The following is a 10073-nucleotide window of genomic DNA, read 5'->3' on the forward strand; positions in this document are numbered from 1 at the left end:
GGTGAAAGTCCTGGTGAGTGAACCTAGGCAGTATGAGAAATCCTGGTGAGTGAAGTCAGGTGAAAGACCTAGTGAGTGAAGCTAGGCAGTATGGGAAGTCCTAGTGAGTGAAGCCAGGCAGATTGAAAGTCCTGGTGAGTGAAGTCAGGTAGATTGAAAGTCCTGGTAAGTGAAGCCAGGCAGATTGGAAGTCCTGGTGAGTGAAGCCAGGCAATTAAGAAAAGTCCAAGTAGGTCAAAGTTTTGACCGGATACTTGGCACGAGAAAATCCAGGTGGATCAAGGTTGGCCGGACACCTGGTGGTGAAAGTCCAAGTAGGTCAAAGGGATTGACTGGATACTTGACACGAGGAGGAAAAGTCCAAGTAGGTCAAAGGGATTGATCGGATACTTGGCACGAAGAAAAGTCCAAGTGGGTCAAAGGGATTGACCGAACACTTGGTGAGCGAGTTCTAGCAGGTCAAGGGTGACCGGATGCTAGGCATGATGTACCAACAGGTCATAGGTGATCGGATGTTGGTTTAGGGGGTTTTGGACTTGATTTTAGGCAAAATCAAGGAGCTAGATCGATCAGGCGATCAATTGGTTCATGCCCAATCGATCGGCCGATTGATTGGGTGAGTCTCTGCGACAAGCTTCCTCCCAATCGATCGGTGGATCGATTGGGAGAGACTCGTAATCACACAGAACAGCGCTGGATCGATCAGCCGATCGATCCAAAGCTCCCAATCGATTGGGCGATCGATTGGGAGGTGCGATTCTGCGCAATAATCCCTGAATCGATCGGTGAATCGATCCAAGTGCTTCCTGAGAGCACAGAGGTGCTCTGGATCGATCAACCGATCGATCCAAAGCCTTCCCGATTGATTGAGAGCAATCCAATCGATTGATATCCGACCGTTGGCGCTGGATAAAGCCGTTGGAGTGCGATTCCTTCGCCATCGATCGCACTGTTCATTCCCGATCAACACAGCGATCTTCGAGGGTTCTTCTCCAGAGCTCACCGCCAGTTCTTGAAGCTTCTTGGAGCAGCATTTCCAAGGTCAAGAGGCATCCCAAGCAAGAGGAAGAAGCTAGCTAGGGTTTATTGTACACAATCTTGTAAGATTTACTTGTATTTGCTTCTTCTTCTCTTTTTGTTTGTTGTGTGAGTTTGTAAAGGCTTCTCCACCTTCGGTAGTTACCGTAAAGGAGTGTTTTCATAGTGAAGAGTCCTCGTGTGTGTGGATACTTGGATTAGTTACCTCATTTTGATATGGATACCAAGTAAATCCTTTGTGTTAGCATTCTATGTTTTGTTTCTTGTATTTCCGCTGCATATCATTGAAGAAACAAGCAACGAAAAGCATGAGGAGCGCGACGAGCTATTCAACCCCCCCCCCCCCCTCTAGCTATATTTTGGTCCCAACAGTCGGCTGCGCTATTGCTGGCGTTAACGGAGGGCGGTGGAGACTTCCTACGAGTACAGTGTTGCACGAGCAGGTTCCACGGGTTGCTGACGGGGGTTGATGATGAGGATGATGAAGCAATAGTTTCTTGCACACACGCAGACTACCACCCTCCACGTTAGGGACCAAGAACTAGGGAAAAAGTCACCGGAGCATGCCCTCCAACGCTCAAGTTAGGTTCTTTTCCCCAGAAGAACAGTAAAAATTACAGAAAGTAGAAGACAGATGTGAAAAGTTGAGTGAGTGTACCTGCGTATGGGAGAGGACACCCTTTTTTATATGACAATGCGTACTTTTGGTCTTTGGCAAATGTCAGGGAATGTCGGGTGTCGGACCTTGTCTGGGGCTAAGTGACGCATGCCATCCTTTAATAAGTTACAGGAAGGTTCTCTTAGCAGCGAGTCACAGACCACTGGAATATACCCTGACACACAGTAGTTATTCTCTGACAGATGGTTACAATTCTCTGGCTTAGCTGTCGTGTAGTGCCTTACCTACCTGAAGGGAAAAGCTTTTGATGACTAGCCATCTAGGAACTCAGCCTAGGTATAACTGAGTAACATGTGAGAAGATCTGTCCAGGAAATCCAAACCGGTCTGTCCACACCAGCATATCCTAACCTGTATATTTCGACCCGTATATCCTGACCTATATAACTTGGTCTGCCTATCCTAACCTGTATATTCTTACCTGCAAGCATGATATGCGTATCTTGACTAGTATGACCTAACATGTAAGTCCTGACCTGTAAATCCTGACCTGTATATTCTCACTTGCAAGCGTGATCCGCATATCTTGACCAGTATGACCTAACCTGTAAGTCTTGATCTATGAATCATGACCTGCATAGCTTGATCGGTAAGTCCTGATCTGTAAATCCTGACCTGTATATTCTCACCTGCAAGTGTGATCTGCATATCTTGACTAGTATGACCTGACCTGTAAGTCCTAATCTGTGAATCCTGACCTGCATAGCCTGACCGGTAAGAAGTCCTGATCTGTAAATCCTGACCCGACTCATCAAGTTCTTATACATATATTCTGATGTGAGAAAACTAGCCCGGTAGAGATGATTCCTGCTCCTCCTTCCCTATTCTTTGTGTTACCAGTCCGACTTCCTGCCCTGGACATATCGACCTAGTACCCATTCTGCATTCCCTACTTGGGTATCTTGCCCTGGCATCCATGCTGAACTCCCGACCTGGGTATCCCGACCGATCATCCTGACTGAATTCCCACCCTGAGCCTTTCGCCCGAGTAACCTGTCTAAATTCCCGACATTGCCTTTTGACTGTCACGTTCCCTTGACTTCTGACCGCCACGTCCCCTTGACTTCTGACCGTTCCGTCCCCTTGACTTTTGATCGCCACGTCCCCTTGACTTCTGACTGCTACATCCTCTTGACTTCTGACTGTCACGTCCTCTTGACCAGACCCTACCCTTGTGCAGCGTATCATATCTTTTAATATAACACAATAGAGAACGAAATCATCATTATTGTAAAGACAATCATTATCCTCTACATTGCATCATTTTCTAAATAATTACTCTCTCTCTCTCTTTTATTTTTTTTCTAGATATCTTGCTCATTCTCTCGGAACGATGTAGTGACTGGCGTATGAGGTGTTACTAATTTGAGGTTTGGGGTTTGAATATATGTCTCCTTCATGTGCCAGTTACCATTCCAAGAGCTAGTAACCACCTATGATTTATTTCTTCTATGTTGACCCTGAAGTAAATTGACAAAGACACTGAGGACGAATGTAATCATCTTTATTAACTTTCAAGAGCGTAATCATCTTTTACTAACTTTAACTTATGTTATTTATTCTGTGTTATACTTCTGCACCATTGATACGGTGCATGTTTTGTGGGGTCGATAGGATGATGTGGTTATGAGTCAAGGCTACAAGAGGGTCAGAAGTCAAGCTGACCTGGAGGTCAGGAAGGTCAAGAGTCAAGCCTCCGTGGCAGGTCAGCAGTCAAGCTGACGTGGAGGTCAGGAAGGTCAGAAGTCAAGCCGCTATGGCCGGTCAGCAGTCAAGCTGATGTGGAGGTTAGGAAGGTCAGAAGTCAAGCCGCTGTGGCCGGTCAGCAGTCAAGCTGACATGGATAGCAGGAAGGTCAAAAGTCAAGCTTACGTGGCCAAAGTCAAAGTCTCAGTGGACGGGGCGGTCAAAGGAGGGGATTATAAGACCAGCCCTGATAGTGGGTAATAAACGGACCCTCGGGCCAGGTATAGCTGAGGACTGAGACTGCAAGTAAGCGGGTCTGGGCACAGACCCCGCGTGTAGGTCGGGACATCCAAACTAAGGATCACAGGTCTGGACACAGACTTGTCGTGCAGGTCGGGACATCCAAGCCAAGGATCACAGGTCTGGACACAGACTTGGCGTGCAGGTCGAGACATCCAAGCCAAGGATCACGTCTGGACAGACTTAGCGTGCAGGTCGGGACATCCAAGCCAAGGATCATAGATCCGGACACGGACTTGACGTGCAGGTCGGGACATCCAAGCCAAGGATCATAGGTCCGGACATGGACTTGGCGTGCAGGTCGGGACATCCAAGCCAGAGATCAGAGGTCTGACACAGACCCAGCGAGCAGGTCGGGATGTACAAGCCATGGACAGCAACAAACAGTAAACGGGTCGGGACATAGACCCAGCGGGCAAGTCGGGATGTACAGGCCATGGATAGCAAAACAGTAAATAGGTCGGAACATAGATCTAGCTGGCAGATCGGGACATACAAGTCGGATAATAATATATAAAAGCAGGGCGGGTATAGATCTCGGAAGGCAGACTAGGTGTCCAGAAGTTACAAGACGAACAAGCCAAGGAATCGTAACCGCTTGTCAGAGAATGTCAGAGAATAATCAGCATGTCATGGAATATTCTCACAGACAGGGTTCATTACCCCTTTTGATTCCATCGTCAGCTTATAAAAAGGTGCCACCTGTCATCCACTGCCAGACAAAGCCTGACAGCCGACATTCCCTGACACCATCAGGCCCAGAAACTTCCGTTGCAGTATAAAAAGGGAGGCTTTGTCCCTTGCGTAGGGATGCTCACTCGTCATTTTATCACTAGTCTCTACTTTTCATTCTTTCTCTGTGATTTCTAGGGAAAAAGTACCTGACTTGAGCGTCGGAGGGCCTGACCCGGGGATTTTTTCCCTGGTTTCTGATTTCTAACGACTGGGTGGATTTGTCTGAGTGTGCGCAGAACAACAGCGTCATCGTCCTGGTCATCTATCGCCTTCGGCTGCCCGTGTGAACCTTTTTAGGAGGGTACTCTGTAGATCCAGCGCTTCAACGACTCTTTGTCAACTTTCCGCCCAACAAGATCCACCTTCATCCGACTCAACTTCCGGACAGGATCAACCATCTTCATCATTTTCTTGGTACCTAATTTGCCTTTGAATGATTTTGTCTAATTTGCACATTAATTAAAATTCACATTGTCTGGACAGACTTTAAACCTTTTGATTGAAAGCAACAAGATGCATAGATAGTTCTAGAGTCTTATAGATGACCACACAATTCATATTATTTTTCAAACAAAAATTGCCCACACAATTATTCATATCACGTTTAATATGCAAAAACATCGACCATATACATATTTATACTTGGAGGCGACGATCACCAAGAAACAGCGCGCACATGAAATATCATCACCAGCTGAAGCTAATGGATTCAAAATGCAGGTTATCTGCAAGACCAGAAGAACAAATGTCTGCTACTTCATGGCGCAAACCACGTGGACCGCTTGCCATGACCCCAACATTCGATCCATCGCACTCCAACAGCATCTCTGCAATTTAACATCCCATTTGGTTTCAAGTTAAGATGATGAGCAGCAATTCAATCAGAATCATATAATTAAATTTGAAGAGAACCATGGGAAAGTCTTACTTTTGAGTGGTGGTCTTCCTCCAAAATGCACTTTAGTGGCCTTGACAAGTGATTCTTGGGGAAGGCTTTCCAACTCCCTATCTCCATTGTGGAGCCAGGAACTGGGAGAAGTCGTCGGCGTCGGCACATCGACACTCTGTATCTGTTTCGCTTCCCTAGAGTTCCCTTCCTTGTTCACCATAACTGCCAAGCTCGCAGTGACCATTATGCAAATGCATATGAAGAGCAAATTTAAAGTCGACCTTGCAGCATAAGAGTAGATTTCGTCCGTGTTGTGGTCGATTGGGTATATGTAGAAACGTTGGAGAATGCCTATGAGCAGAAGGAATGCCACAAATGAGGACGCCACCACCGCACCCAACCAGAGCCAGCCGTTGGGACCAAGAACTGGAGCAAGGGGAGTGTCCGACGGGAAGGGCTTGAACCAAACACTTCGGATGCTATTCTGCGCGCCATCGGACGATTTCGGCTTCTCGCGAGTTACGAAGGCTTCGATTTGAAGGTCCAAGCGGGAAAGGTCTGAGACATTTCCAGAAATGGGGAGTAGGAGATCGAGCATGGTGAGGTCGGCTGAGGTCTTGAATGCGCTGATGAGGAAGACGGCAGGGATTGGAACGTTGAGAGTGGTTCTTCGGTATACCAGTTCGCGGATAATTGAAATGAAGGGTGTGATTCCACTTCCACCGCTCACTAGAACTAAGGAATCGTACCTGCATATTTTTGTACTACAAGATTCAGCACTTTAAAGAATTGAAAACCAGAGGAAGTGATCGATCGTGATGTGTATAGAAATTAACCTCAGGAAGTGCTTCGACATGGGACCGTAGGGTCCTTCGACTTTAACATGGAGACGATCTTGGACATGGGGCGTAGCCAAAGTTGCGTAGAGCTTTTGAGTCCAGGACCCTTCTTTCTTGATGATCAGAGACAGCCTTTCGGGTTCCAAGTTGCTGCTGGAGGTCACCGTGAATGGGTGCCACTGGAGTGGTGAAACACCTGGGACGTTGATGAAAACGGTGCTCAGTGGCTCAAAAGTAAGTCCTGCAGATTAACACATGATCAGGTTGATTATATTAATCGAGAACAATGAAGAATCAATAAGTGGTACATAAATAAATATAATAAAATCACAGACTTGGGGATTTCGCGAAGTTCAGCTCGATCGCCTCGGACGGCAAAAGGCGAGCTGAGACTAGCCTGGCATTGTTTCTCGATTGCAGGAGTCGCAAGAAACGGTCGATCATGAAAAGGTAAACACCGGGAAGGATCATGCAGAAGTGAGCGGTGCCGACGTGCATCATGTAGAAGATTAGGAAGACTACGTAGAGCTGGTGCGTGTAGAAGAAGAGCTCGAACATCTTGCGCCTTATGCGGGGAATTGTCGTCGCCCACATAAGTAATCCGGCAAGCAGGGCTATTTCTCCGGCCACATTGGCGACGTCGGCGTTGGCCCATTTCACCATCTGCTATAGTCGAAATAACTCTGTCCTTAATTATCTTCTCAAGACTAGTTGCTAATTAATTAATGCTGTTAATTACCTCATCTATCTGGTGGGTGACTGCCCAGTAAATTATATAGCACACGCCATGCGCCGTGAAGACAGCCAAAGTGATATGCCCGAGCCAGACGTGGTATCTGATGCTGGATTCCGAAGTGAGGCCGAGGAGCGGCAAGATTGACGATCCGCGAGTGACAGGGAAGAAGAGGAAGGCGCAACAGAGGTCCCCAACCAACCCCAACCGAATTGCCGCACTGTCTAGCTTTTCTTGCCACCTGCATGCATGGGAATCACATACAAATGGTAGGTATATATATCTACGTAATATATAATATATGGCTTAATTAGTCTCACAATTTCTCTCCGTCAGAAGATTGTAGTCTGGAGAATCCTGTAACAAGGTACTCGGAGTAGAACCAGATGAGCAGCCCCAAAAACATCAAGCATAAGGTTAACTCTATTCCAGAAACGATTCCAAGCGGCCAATTCACAAGCACAGGCCTCTTCCATACCAATCTAGTACTACTGATTGACCTGTACCTCTGACAATTATTGTCATTTCTCTTCACGAGATGGAGATAAATACAGCCAATCACCGAAATGAACAGGATTGGAAATGTGTAGATCAAGATGTTGGTTCCTGCACACAGTGTCAATTAATATACGTCAGAGGTGCAAGTTATATGGAACGTTGAAATTAATCAAACACCTTGCCGCCCAAAATACGTAGAGTCAGTTTTTGTCCGGAGCGGAGTCGACCAGGTGTTTCTGTACGTATTCGTAGGCATCATGATCCATATCATGAGCCAGCCGAGGAACACGACAGTCACAAGAAGCTGCATTGCCTTGATCAAGGCCATCGCTAGCTCTTCTACTCGATCGATTATCAAGCTTTGGTTTGTTAATGTTTTCGATACACCACCAGATGCCCGTTTTATATACTGAAATTTAAGGTGACAAAAGAAAAAAAGAGAAAGGCATGATTCATGTCGTCCCCCATCCATCCTCGCGTCAATCAATCCACCTGCGTCCGTTTATTAACAGGCCGCCATTCTAGGTCAACTCTATTCCTTGTAGGCTAACAGTTGACTTCTCCATTAACTAATATTCTGAGGAAGCACATGCAGTGGAGCAGCAAGTGATATCACATCCCTCCACCGTTTTCATTCCTTTTTCTACTCCATTTCATTCCGTTCCCGTTGCTCTGTTTCAAGTGAGGTCACTTCTGGGAAAGATACGGTTGCTGTATAGGTGACGTGGCGGCTAATGGTTGGATGGTTGAGAATTTAGTGTGGCGGATGGGAGCGCAGGTCGCCCAGCTCAATCGGGCTCGTGACGGACATCACCGTGCGCGTGTGGGGCTCGAGCATTTGTGGATACCGTGGCACGTGGAAGCATTTGATTGGCCGTTAAATCGGCATTTCTAATTAAAGGGCTTTGACTTTATGCTTATATGCCCTCAGCAAAGGTAAGATTTATATACGAGGTCCAGAACGGCATTGTAAGTCTATATATTGTGCTGTACTCTGACACGATGGATAATCTCATGTCTCAACTAAAGCGTTTAGACATAATTATTGCATTTGGTTTGACAATATCTAATATGGTAATTTTTGTTAACCAGAATCTAGAATTTTTTATCCTCAAATTAAAATGTATGTATATACATACATGTAATTAATATACACAGATGATATTACTAAAATACCCATGTGTACACTTACATATATTGATTCTAGCTGACCAGATTCTGACAATTTAACATTAACCTATTTAATATTATCATACAATTTATTCTTTAATCATAGATACGAATTTTAGTCCTCTCTTTCGATCCTCTCTATTTGGCAACATCTCGAGGGAATGTAATGAGACATCAAACTGTGTCATAAGGTCCAGGACCAAGACTGAATCATCATAAAATCTCATCTTCATTGAAAGTCACGCTTGTCCCCTTTCGACCACCTACAATTGCAGTCACAGAGGGGGGAAGGGAATTAGCCAATCTAATTAGGATTAGACACTACATGTTGATGTGTTGATTATGAGGCTAAAGTGGGGCATTGTCATCTTAAATGATGATAAATAATCTAGGGGCGAAAGAATAATAGGATACATCACGGCCGTCTCAAAGTTACATTCTTTGAAGCTCTAAGTAAAAAAAAATTAAAAAAAAAACCTTTAACATTAATGTTTTTAAAATTTTCCTTGACAATTTTTCATTCAGATTTGGGACGAATGGATTTAATTTTTTTTAAAAAAAATAAAAAAATAAATTTTTAAAAATAGATTTTTATATAAAATTAATTTTTTTAATGTAAAATTATTGATTAAATATTTATATTCAAGTTTTGATAATATTTTTTTTAATGGAGAAAATTGTTAAATTATTTAATTTTTTTTATAAAACACACCCTGTGAAAGAATTATGAAGGCTCTCTTTCATAGATAGATCATTTATAACAAATTATAAAAATAAGTAATCAGTTAAAGAATTGCCATATACAAGACCAAGTTAACGATCCATGGTCAATATAAACTAGCATCAAGACACATGGAAAGTCTATACCTCTTAGAAGACTAAATGTGATAATAAGATTGACCATGTGATACATGGACATAATTTACTAAATGTGATAATAAGATTGACCATGTGATACATGTACATAATTTACAACCTTAACACTGTTCAACGACAAAGGCATCTTTCTATTATAACGATCTGATCCTTCGGTCTATTTGGTGATTTTTCATGTCGTCGATCGTCAACCCTCGGTCATGTCATTACTTACTAGGTCTTTCCACCCCTGACCAGTGAATTTTTATTTTTCCCAGGATTCGAACTCTAGATCTCCAGGCTTAAGTAATAGAGTTTATGAATCCTGGTAGCCAAGTGAGCGACGCTCACTTGGCTACCAAAATTCATAAACTCTAGTACTTAAGCCTGGAGGTCTAAAGTTGGAATCCTGGGGAAGACAAAAATCCACTAGCTAGGGGTGGAAAGACCTAGTGAATAACGGCACGCCCGAGGGTCGACGGTCAACGACATGACTAGTCGCCAAATGGTCCGTCAAATGGGCTGAAGGGTCGGGTCGTTACATATGCAATAGATGTGCAAGAAGTTATCTGGTTAAGAAGATTGCTGAAACATCTAAATATTGCTGAGAATAGTGGGAGTCCTGTTATAGTGTTCTGTGATAGTTAAGCTA

General features: G+C 44.4%; 1 pseudogene; it reads right to left on the reverse strand.

Annotated features, from left to right (window-relative positions):
* Window positions 1-4999: 4999 nt before the first annotated feature.
* LOC121972280 lies at window positions 5000-7724 on the reverse strand (annotated as a pseudogene).
* Between the last annotated feature and the right edge of the window lie 2349 nt (window positions 7725-10073).

Source organism: Zingiber officinale, chromosome 4A (genome assembly GCF_018446385.1).
Source record: "Zingiber officinale cultivar Zhangliang chromosome 4A, Zo_v1.1, whole genome shotgun sequence".
In the NCBI taxonomy this organism is placed as follows: Eukaryota; Viridiplantae; Streptophyta; class Magnoliopsida; order Zingiberales; family Zingiberaceae; genus Zingiber; species Zingiber officinale.